The sequence below is a fragment of the Aythya ferina genome (assembly GCF_964211825.1).
Source record: "Aythya ferina genome assembly, chromosome: 2".
Lineage (NCBI taxonomy): Eukaryota > Metazoa > Chordata > Aves > Anseriformes > Anatidae > Aythya > Aythya ferina.
In genome coordinates this window covers 21,384,417-21,396,398 of record NC_140297.1, presented here as the reverse complement: position 1 = coordinate 21,396,398, position 11,982 = coordinate 21,384,417, and the positions used below count along the sequence as shown (strand labels likewise).

General features: G+C 38.1%; 1 protein-coding gene across 1 annotated transcript in view; it reads left to right on the top strand.

The window, feature by feature from the left end:
* Window positions 1–277: 277 nt before the first annotated feature.
* Window positions 278–11,982, top strand: part of SLC39A12 (solute carrier family 39 member 12) — a 52,569-nt gene continuing 40,864 nt past the window's right edge. Inside the window, exons 1-2 of the mRNA XM_084510858.1 lie at window positions 278–343; window positions 4,364–4,490. The gene's annotated coding sequence lies outside the window, so the exon portion shown is untranslated. The remainder of the gene's footprint in view (window positions 344–4,363; window positions 4,491–11,982) is intronic.

The window sequence follows — 11,982 nt, the reverse complement described above, 5'->3', positions numbered from 1 at the left end:
TTTGCAGATATTTCAAAAAGGTGAAATGGGATTGCACTTAGAGGCAGTATAACATTGACACATCAGAGATCATCAGTATAATTGCTAACAGTACTTCTCTCTTTTTTTTTCTATTTTTGTTGCCTTTTCATCTGCTCACTAAAATGCTAGAGACTGCAACAGATTGAGAGACTTCAGACCCAGAAAGCAGGAATAATGGAAAATAGACTTGTACTTATCCTATTGGCAAGCATGCAGAGAGCAGGTGTATAAAATTTAATAAATTACTGCTTTTTGCAGTGAAAACTCACAACAGAAGCTTAATCCCAGGAACACAAGACCTTGTCAGGGTAAAGGAAGCAAGGTAATACAGATCACATAAGAAAAAAAAGAACTTTGAAGTTGCTGTTTGCTCTAGTACATAATCTATTCCTAAAAGAAATTTTCAAGTGCCAGAGGAAAGAATGTGACAAATACCTCATCAGTCTGTAAAACCATCTGTGTTTCTTGAGCTCTACAAAATAGATAGTCTAACTTTTTCCAAGTCTAACTTTTTCCTCTAACTGAGGTAAACACAGTAATAAGAAAATTGGAAATACAGATGAGAGTTTATAGAAGAGTAATTTTATTTTTATTTTATTTATATACATATATTTTTGTATTATAAAATCATGCCTCGTGACTCTGCTAGAATTGTAGAATTGTAGGGACCTGGTACACACGTGGAGCTCATAGGTCATGTGCTATTGCAGCTCACTTGGAAGAAAGAGTTAATGGCAACATTTAGCAATGACTCAAAATTATTCATATTTGTCAAAATTAGACACTGACTGTTAAAACCCACAGAAGATTTGTCCACTGCTAAGATACGAGATAATTACATGGAAGCTAAAAGCACAGCTATGAAAATCAAAATGATGTATGTGAGGGAAAAATAATCCTAAAAAATATATATATCAAAAACATGTTCAGTGACAGGCATTTAAGAAGCATTTGGTCAGTCCCTTGTAACATTCACAAAGCAATAAAGAGTATTAGGAAACATGTAACTATAACTGTAACTTTATGCTGTGTAGGTCTCTTGAGTCAAAAAGGACACAGAGGATCTCTATAAAAGGTAAAGAGAAAGGTTATCAGAGTAATCAATGTTGTGACTGGGTTATAGCATGCAAATACACTAGGAGCTTTCAGTTATAAAACAAGGTGATAAAGGGCAAATATTATGGAAGCATATAAAATCATGAGCTTTTTAACTGCTATGGGATAACATAGCATCAAAAATGGATTTCCCATGTTTCTGGAGGATAAGTCCATGGGTGGCTGTAGAATACAATTATCCAAATGTGACTGCTAGCTCAGGAGGTCTGTAAAATGTGCTTCTCTCTTTCGTGTATCCACTGATTTGGTTCCTTCAAAGCATTTTTTTTTTTTTTTACTGTCTAAAATAGCCAGCTTTCATTTGTCTGTCACTGAAGAATTCTGAAAGCATATAGCATCGTTTAATTTTGTCTTGGAAAATAAAATTAAGCTTTTTATAAGACCTTGCCAGGTGTATTCTACTGAAGAAAATACACTCTCGTATTCCATGCTTGTTTACTTAACGATTTTCCAGTATTTGAAGCACAAACCTGAAAGATAACCTGTTTATTTGTATGAAATCATTCATGGAGATAGAATTTACTGACCAAACAGAAAACACTTCCTGTAACACTAAAAGCCACAAATATACTTCATCAGGAGAGACTTCTAGCTCTATTTACTAGTACACTTGAGAATTTCCATATTAGTGTTATAATAGGAGCTCAGAATATGAGTAGAAGGCAATACAGATGAGTGTTGTGAAAGATGTTGGGTGTTTGACTTTATACTTCAAGGTACTGCTTTTACATTGATTCAGGTGATTAGCAAGTATGTAGGGCTATGACAAATAGCTTGTATTCAAATAGATATTTGTATGGTACAGGCAATGCATACATTGAAAGGCCAGAAATCACCATAGTAATTGCCTACTTTAATCAGAGCCCAGTGATAGTAAAACTTACCAATTCTTCTACTGTATCTCTTAATTATTTCATAAAGAGATTACATATTTTCCCTCTACCATCAACAAACAAAACAAATATTTAACAATTTCCCAACTTTGTTCTTGTAGTGTCAGCTTTATTTCAGAAATATGCTGATATATATTTCCTGCAAATTTCCTTTCTGTGCATTTAACTGCTTCTGACTTACCTTAAAAACATCCCCTTTAGGACAATGTTCATGAACATAATGAATATTCAGCACCATCTTTACTTTTGAACTATGCTGGAAATACAGAGCAGCATAGTTAATTTATCCTTCAAATCAAAGGATACTCAGGATGCCCATTGCTTAACCTATAAAGACTGAGCACAGGGCAACAAATAATGCTTTCCTGCATAGCAGCCTTCATAGCAGCCATTCAAACATCTTATTCAGAGATATGTGTCTTTTGATTACTTGATCCACTGATTTGTTTTGTTTTCTGCTGTTCTGTTATCTCTGTCATTTCTCAGGGTTTACAGGAGGAAGCCAGCTGTCCTGTTAAATTAACAGTCTTTTCAGGAGGAAATCAACTTCAGTTTCCATTAACTGATAAACCTACAGCTTCCTGAAATAAAGTGCACTCTGTCTAGCTACATGACCACAAACGCTCTTCTTCTAGTGCTGTGGGAATGAGCGATATCTAGAAGCTGTCTGTCAGCTCAATGCTTTTTTTTTTCTTTTTTTTTTTTTTCTTCTCCATAACTGCAGTTAAAGGGCAGTGAGCCACTGAAGAAATTGTTTCCTATTCTATAGAGTAAAATAAAGCAGAAAGGGTAATACTACATGTAAAGGTTTTAGTGGGATTAGAATTAACTGGTTATTCCATAATATCTTTTCTTATTATTACTCCCATAAACATTTGTTGGTTTTATCCTCTAAAATATACATTAGGATACACTTTACATGGTTACTAACATGATTGTATATTTACTGGTTAGATAATGGACTGTCAGGAAGCTAATATTAGTCTCATAACAGTTTCTCTGTTAGTGTCTTTAGTTTGTCTCTAAGAAAACAAAAACTAAAAGAAACCAACACCAAAATATACTTGCCCATTTGTAAGTTATTTCTATATTCTATATTTATGCATGTGCATTTTGTATCTATATACCTTAAACAAAGGGCAAGTAAAGGGAAGCTACAGAAGACTGAGCAATCTCAAAATACAGATGAAAGGGAAGATGGATGATTTGTAGGTGAGGTGATGCAGGAACTATTCTAAGAGGAGAGTTGTAGTGGCTGGGTATCACAAATTCAGTGGAGTGTATTGGATGGTGGCCATACAACAAAAGTTGTATCTAAGGGAAAATAAAAACAAGACAGAAGTTAGGACAAAGGTTTGAAATCAGGACAGAAGAATCAGGATTTTGCTGTACCAAGGGGAGTATGCACACCACAGGGGCAGCGCCACAGCATTTCTCATTTTCATGTAATTGTCCAAAATGTTTAATACTGGCTGTATTGCATAATAGTTTGATTTATGAAGGTGTTTAGATATGAAGTAAGTAGATAAACTCAAGGAGAGAAAATTTGCAGCTGAACTTGTGGAGGCAATTACTTTAGTTAGAAGAAGGATCTTGCAGGAAAGTAGAGAAGGTTTAGAATAGTAGGAGAGTTGGAGAAAACTTTTGAACAACTGGAATCTCTCAGTCAAGTTAGAAGATTGCAGAATAGGAGTTCTGACTTGCTGTTCAGTGCAAGATAATGGAAACAATACTGTACCCTCAGTCCCTCATATCTCACAACCTCCCCCCTCCATAACTGCTGGTTTATTGGTGTGCCTGGCTGTGAAACACAAGTCATGATGCAGTTGAAAAAGTAGTTGAGCCCATCTGTTATGTTGCTAGAGAAAATTATGCTTGTACATGAATATACTAGTGAACCACAGGACAGGATTTTAGGATTCTGTTTGGTACAAATATATTTTTGTTGGTAGATACTTTTTTGTGCTCTGTAGCCATTAACATTCTTTTGATTGTTTTTTGTTTGTAAATGCCATAGAAATATCTTTGGACCAAACAGAAATTCCTGTAGCAATACACTCTCTTACTCTTTGGTTGCCATACTTTTGCTGTCTGGGAACTAAAAAAGTCGAGGAACGCTGACTATAGTCAGGGATAATTAGTTTCAGGTTTTATCCTTGTTTGTACAGAAGATTGAATCAATCATTAAGTTGTTTTGGTCGACTGCATAGACATGCCTATATTCATTGAAATGTAGCTTGACTTTTAGTTTAAAATGAAAAATGCAAAGTTCCTTTGTATCACACTAACCTTTTTTTTTTTTTTTTTTTTTTTTTTTTTTTTTTTTTTTCCAGTTTAAGCAAAAGCAATTTAAAAATCACATGCAAAAGTGAAATGGGAAACCTACATGTAAACAAGCCCGTAACCACGTACAGCTGCTCCCTGAAGTTTACTTGAAATTCACTGCTGCCAAAAGTGGAGGTTTGTCTAATGCAAGTAGGGTTTCTCTGTGCTCCTGTGCAGGCTCTGCTCACTCTAGTCAAGTGCTCTTTTCTGTACATCGTGCAGGATGTACTGGCAGGACTGGAGCATTATGTAAATATGATAGATGAGGTATACCAAATTAATTCAAGTTCAATAATTTGTGAGTATCTAGCCGGTGTACTTTATCTGTCTTTCCTGAAGAAAATGTCTCAGAGAATTGAGACATCTGCTGTGATGGATTTTGCACGGCAAATGTCAATCCCAACCAATGAGTTATTTTCTATATTTAAATTGGTTTTGGAATATCATAAATTGTACTTATGCAAGCCCTTTTGTCAGTGAAATTCATCTCAGTCTTACAAATTCAGCAGAGATTTTGGAAATACTATCTTTTCGGCATGTCCCACAACGTAGCTTTTAACCTTGTGGTTAAAAAGCTATTGTAACAAATACCTATAACATATTTGACAGTTGAGTAACTTACAGACAAAAAAAATCTTTTTCAAATTACACTGTTTAAAACACTCATTTTTTGTTGTGCATTTTTTTTCTTAGAAGTGGTTTTGATAGTAAACCTTAATCCAATGCTTTGTATTGAATCCATTAAGGAAGCAATCTAAAATTATTTCCAACCTTAAGCAATCATTAGACAGAATTATCATTGCAGATGTGCTATGTTCAGTAATTTTACTGTTTTTGTTTTCTGCTTGTGGTAGAAAAATAGCGAGCAACTGCAAGTGCCATCCTCTCACACAAAAAAAAACCACAGTCAGTTATCCCAGCTGTGTGGAATCAGAAAAAGATAAAATTAATACAGAAGTTTAAAGGATAAATTTATTTTGTGGTCAATAGATTTCCCTGTTAAAAAGGACATGAATTTAAGTCTGAGTAGGGTCATCAGTATAGTGTTGTATTGCATAGGGAGTATGAGGCAATGTGTGAAGAAGGGAAATTTAAACAGTCTGCTAGTTTTCTTTGAGATTTTCTGCTAGTCTGGATTTTTATGGCAGTGTTGAAAACCATGTTGCTGAGAAATGAACTGCAGAACCGCTACAAGTTTGAGATTATGAATATTCATTTGCTCAATTAGCAAATTAAAAATGAAAGCTTGGTAGGTTTTAGTGATAGTGTTGCAGCTGTCTTCCATTCTTGTACAATAGTATGTAATCAAACTCCAAATGAATTCTTTGTCTTGATGATAAATTTTTATTATGCTGTTGTCATCCTTAATATTTCGTGTATGGCCCTGTGTGAAACATCATTTAAAAACTCCATTCTTACAAAACTGAATTGATTTTTTTTTATTAAACTAACTACTTATGAAGATGTTTTACACTCTGTTTAAGATTCTTATTCCTGGGTTATATTATCCTGGATAAATTCCCAATTTGAATTATAACCAAAGCTAGGAATTGAATTTCAAAAATGCTTCATATGAAGGTTTAAAGAAAATGTCATGGGAAAAATATCCAGGTGTGCCACTGCTTTCTCCAGTTTCCTGCCTGTGGATGAAGCCAGGATTTGACTTTGAGCTGCTGCATATTATGTAGTTTTTACGTTTATAGCCACTGTAAGGGGACCATTGGAATTAAAAGTATGAATGGTCATTTTTTGAACCTTAAAAATTACATCAGCGATGACTCCAGTGCTTACCATCAAAAAATATATCATTGTATTTTATATGGAGAACATGAATACTGTTAAGGAAACTATTGGCCAGTTTCTTCAGAGCCAAAGATTATCTTTTAGGCATGCTAACAGAACAAATGTTGGCTTTGTTGATGTATATGCTAAATTATAGCACCCTCAAGCAGCTGGGCATTACCTACTGCTAGCATTTCCACCTGTTCTAGCATGTAGCATTATGTTTACTGTCACAATTCTGCAAATCCCCATGGTAGGGATGTGCCCTCTTAGGCACTGCTTCAAAGGCTCACAGTCTGCCCTGTGTCTGTGAATTGAATGTCTTAGTGCCTGGCAGTTCAACAACCCCCTGTCTAGCAAATAGCGACTGGAATTTATGCCGATAAGTAAGAAAATATAACTCAAGTCAATGAAGGAGGTTAATATATTTGGCTAGTCTTCTCTCACATTGGATCACTCCAGAGAAGCTCCTTCCTGAACTATTTTAATAGTATAAGTAATATATTGGATATATTACCCTAACACACCACTAGCCAATGGAATCAGCCACGATGGCTGAGGTAGGATGTATCTATGGATTAGCTTCGGCCATTCCTGCTCAGGTACGAACTCAAAGACCATGAAGAGTACAAGACTAGTCATACCTAAAGTGGTTTTAATGTTCTCTTGAGGCCATGAGTTACATCTCTCAACTCCACTGGGTAGTGACTCCCTTATCTCTGAAGCTTTCTTCAACCCTTGGTCAGCATGATTTGCTATGTCTTATATATAAAAAGTGTCACTAAATTATTCCTGTGTTATCGTTGGTATGCTAATGACAACTGAAAGCAGTCACTAAAATTTAAGACAATGTAATCATGTTTCCCATGAGTCATCACATACACTGTTTTAATTCCTTTTCCTTTTAGACTAAAGGTGTTTCTGAGTGACTTGCAAGTCAAAAATGCAAGACATTGCTAAGAAAGCCAGAATAAAACAAAAGCAGACTGTATCCTGTGTTTATATGGAACTAGCTGAAACCTGGAAGACAATGGCATGGAATGGCATTCCATGGAAATATTCAATGGAATTCAAGGAAAATTACTTCTCTATAAACAGCTTGAAAGTAAGCAAATTAATGTAATACTTTCAATCTAGGGACATGACTTTTTCTTAAGTGCACCAAGGACTACACTTTAGGAGGTTAGATATTAACACAGAACATGGGGAAAAAATGGAAGTTTGTGAAGGACGAAGGATTAAGTACTTCAGTTCTTTTGTGATGGAAAAAAGAGAGAAATCTAGGAGTCCTAAGGAGCAAGCATCAGCTCCTTATGAGCCAGCAGTGTGCTCAGGTGGCCAAGAAGGCCAACAGCACCCTGGCTTGCATAAGAAACAGTGTGGCCAGCAGGGCTAGGGAAGTGATCATCCCCCTGTACTCGGCTCTGGTGAGGCCGCACCTCGAGTACTGTGTTCAGTTTTGGGCCCCTCGCTACAAGAAGGACATCGAGGTGCTCGAGCGAGTCCAGAGAAGGGCAATGAAGCTGGTGAGGGGTCTGGAGAACAAGTCTTTTGAGGAGCAGCTGAGGGAGCTGGGGTTGTTCAGTCTGAAGAAGAGGAGACTCAGGGGTGACCTCTACAGGTACCTTAAAGGAGGCTGTAGCGAGGTGGGGGTTGGTCTATTCTCCCACATGCCTGGTGACAGGATGAGGGGAAATGGGCTAAAGTTGCACCAGAGGAGGTTTAGGTTGGATATTAGGAAGAACTTTCACAGGTACACTCAACAGGAGGCAGTAACAATTCTAATATTTCCAAGCTAACTGAGAGCTGTGTAGAACTGATAATAGATTGCAGATAATGTGCCTTAAGACACCAACAAAATGCTAAGAAACAAGATTTTCTGCAGGAATACAAGATGAATTGTTCATATAAAACTGTGGTGAATACAAGCATCATTTATTTGTAGTTGAGATTTGGTAGGAATTCGTCATTTAATTCCTTTAAAATCACAGAATCACAGAATCACACAGAATCACAGAATTTTCTAGGTTGGAAGAGACCTCAAGGTCATCGAGTCCAACCTCCAACCTAACGCTAACAGCCCTCCACTAAACCATATCCCTAAGCTGTACATCTAAGCGTCTTTTGAAGACTTCCAGGGATGGTGACTCCACCACTTCCCTGGGCAGCCTGTTCCAATGCCTCACAACCCTTTCTGTAAAGAAGTTCTTCCTAAGATCTAACCTAAAACTCCCCTGGCTCAACTTAAGCCCATTCCCCCTCGTCCTGTCACCAGGCACGTGGGAGAACAGGCCAACCCCCACCTCTCTACAGCCTCCTTTAAGGTATCTGTAAAGAGCGATAAGGTCACCCCTGAGCCTCCTCTTCTCCAGGCTGAACAAGCCCAGCTCCCTCAGCCGCTCCTCGTAGGACTTGTTCTCCAGGCCCCTCACCAGATTCGTCGCCCTTCTCTGCACCCGCTCAAGCACCTCGATGTCCTTCTTGTAGCGAGGGGCCCAAAACTGAACACAGTACTCGAGGTGCGGCCTCACCAGAGCTGAGTACAGGGGGACGATCACCTCCCTAGCCCTGCTGGTCACGCTGTTCCTAATACAAGCCAGGATGCCGTTGGCCTTCTTGGCCACCTGAGCACACTGCTGGCTCATATTCAGCCGACTGTCCACCATCACTCCCAGGTCCTTCTCTGCCTGGCAGCTCTCCAACCATTCCTCTCCCAGCCTGTAGCTCTGCTTGGGTTATTGCGCCCCAGGTGCAGGACCCGGCACTTGGCCTTGTTAAACTTCATGCAGTTGACCTCAGCCCATCGGTCCAACCTATCCAGATCCTCCTGCAGAGCTTTCCTACCCTCAAGCAGATCGACACACGCACCTAACTTGGTGTCATCTGCGAACTTACTGAGGGTGCACTCGATGCCCTCGTCCAGATCATCGATGAAGATATTAAAGAGGACTGGCCCCAGCACCGAGCCCTGGGGGACGCCACTAGTGACTGGCCTCCAACTGGACTTGGCTCCATTCACCACGACTCTTTGGGCCCGGCTATCCAGCCAGTTTCTAACCCAACGAAGCGTGCGCCAGTCCAAGCCAAGAGCAGCCAGTTTCTTGAGGAGAATGCTGTGGGAGACGGTGTCAAAAGCCTTGCTGAAGTCAAGGTAGACCACATCCACAGCCTTTCCCTCATCCACCCAGCGCGTCACTCTGTCATAGAAGGAGATCAGGTTCGTCAGGCATGACCTGCCTTTCATAAAGCCATGCTGACTGGGCCTGATCGCCTGCTTCCCCTTCAAGTGCTGCATGATGACTCTCAGGAGGATCTGCTCCATGAGCTTTCCTGGCACTGAGGTCAAACTGACAGGCCTGTAGTTTCCTGGGTCTGCCCTCCGGCCCTTCTTGTAGATGTTTAACTAGTCAACAGATGAATCCATATTTATACGTTATTGTCATGTCAGCAGCAAGAGGCAGCTCCCTTTAGCTTCTATTGCAATGAACTGGCTGTAGGACTGCACTCTTGGAAATAAAGGTATGTTTTTTCCTGCCCTCAGCTTCTCTAGTCATAAGCTTCAGTGTAAGTCAATACTATATTCATCTACCGCCCCAACCTCAATACACATTTTACTTGTGTTGATTTTTAGAAGCAAGTACCTTGAAGAATGTATGTGAGAATGATATAAACTGCTTCAGACTACTGCCTTTATGCATCACTACCAAAGTTAAGATGACCTACAAAACAATATAATGATTCCAGGAACTAACTAAATCAAATGTCTGCTACCAGTAGTCACTAAGAAATACATAAGGAGAAGAAAGGGTTCTGCTAGTTCTGCTAAAATCTGATCAAGAAAATTCTGTTTCAGCTATACCAGACTGGGGTACTATCCTCATCTTGAGTATTTTCTGAAGTTGTTGTTGGTCTCCACATCTCAGAAGTATATGGGCTTAAAATAGGTACAAAGATTAAGGGATAGAGCAACTGTCTTAAGAAACTGAAAGAAAAATACATAATTATAGTCTGGAAAAAAATGATGAGGTATATTGTTGGTGGCTGAAAAACTATTAAGGTTGTGTATAAAATGGATGCACAACTGTTATCGTTCCAGTTTTATAATATATGAACTGAAACTAGGAGATTGTGGTTTAAAAGGGAATTTAAAGGGAACAGACCATGGTGCTAGGCTTGCATGCACTAATAACATCATCTGTTGTTGATACAGAATAGTGAAATAGATAAAGCATTTCCTCAGAGCCAGTGGGACATTTCTTAGCCTTTATGGTTCTCTTTCTAGGTGTCTTTTTGGTTATTTCTTTCATTTCACTTCCATCCTTCTCTTCACAAGGTTCATCTCGCATTTTGATTCTCAATCCAGCCAAAAAGTCATGTATTAAATAGAATAAAATTAACTAATGTCATGGACTTTAGAAGGGTTTTTTAACAAAACCATAAATCCTTCTGAAAATCTAAGGGTAGAAAGAGAATTTGCTCGAAAAGTGTCTCATATTTGTGATTGTGGCTAACTTACTGATGAAGCTAAGCTAAGCTTCATGCTGGAAAACCAAAACACTTTATAGTTTTTTGTTTCTGTTAAGAATATGTGACAAGCATCATGTAGGTGTCTATGGCTTTCATTGCTAAATACAAGGGTGGTTTGATGTGTACCCATTTGAGGGTGTCCTTCCAAAGGTATATTACCTCATGAGGTAAGTCATTCTTCTTTGCAAAACAAATTTGAGAATATATTTCTTCTATATAATAAAACTAATATTGGCTTTGGTAACAATTTTAAGTTGTACTTTCACATTCTTCTGTTGCCAGAACTTTAATTGAACGTTAAAGGAATGAACAAAAGCAATCTTGTCATATACATTTGAATATCTGCCTCTAACACTAATCAGTCACCAGCTTTGTAGGAAATACATGCACTTGGAAATTGTTCCATACAGCAGAGGGCAGCAGTGGTAAAATGGCATGTCAAGTAGTGATTACTGTATGTCTACTTTTATCATCTTTAATATGACTGCTAGTTCCACAGTTCCAAGATTGTTTTATTACATCCTAGTAGGCAATATCCCATTAGAATTCACTAATTTAAAAGAAGTATTTCTCATAAGCATAAAAATAATTGGAAATCCATTAAAAATTAATCAAACGCCAAATCTAATGAATATTGATTTTGTCAAATGGATTATTTTCTTTGGATTCTTTGTTTTGAATAAGCTGGTTTCTGGCATTCATAACACTGCTCTTCCATTTCTTTCATGTCTATAGCTGAGTTTGCAGCTTTCAGATATGAAGACTTTAGTAGAATATTCCATCTACCCCTTGGTTTTGCACAAAACTTGCAGAAATGAAATATCTTTGAGCATTCTACTACTCCATCAAATATATTTGAAATGGGAAAAATTGTTCAAGACTTACTGTGGTGGAAGAAGAGGGGGAATTCGTACAGAGGCATGGAGGGGTTCAGCTGGCAAAATGTAGTTCCATGGTACAGATGTCTACAACAGAGACAAGCCCTACAGGCTCTCTTAACTTTAAAGGAAGCCATATATATGAATATATAACACTTTTTTTATAATTTATGTAAAAATATATAAATACAATCTCTGACCGCAGAGTGCAATTCCCCTCTTCCAAAAGCAGACTATCAGAATAGGCCAGATAAAGTCTGTCTTAAATCTGTTTCTTCCAATGACTAGCCCAGACATAGACTTCTACATACACCAAATTTAAATAAGCTTGATCTTTACTGCTTAAGCATCACTTCCTTTTTTCAATGTGGGAAATCACACTGAGAAAAGAAACAACCTTTCCCCCCCCCCCCCCCCCCCTTTAAATGAGGAAGAAATGG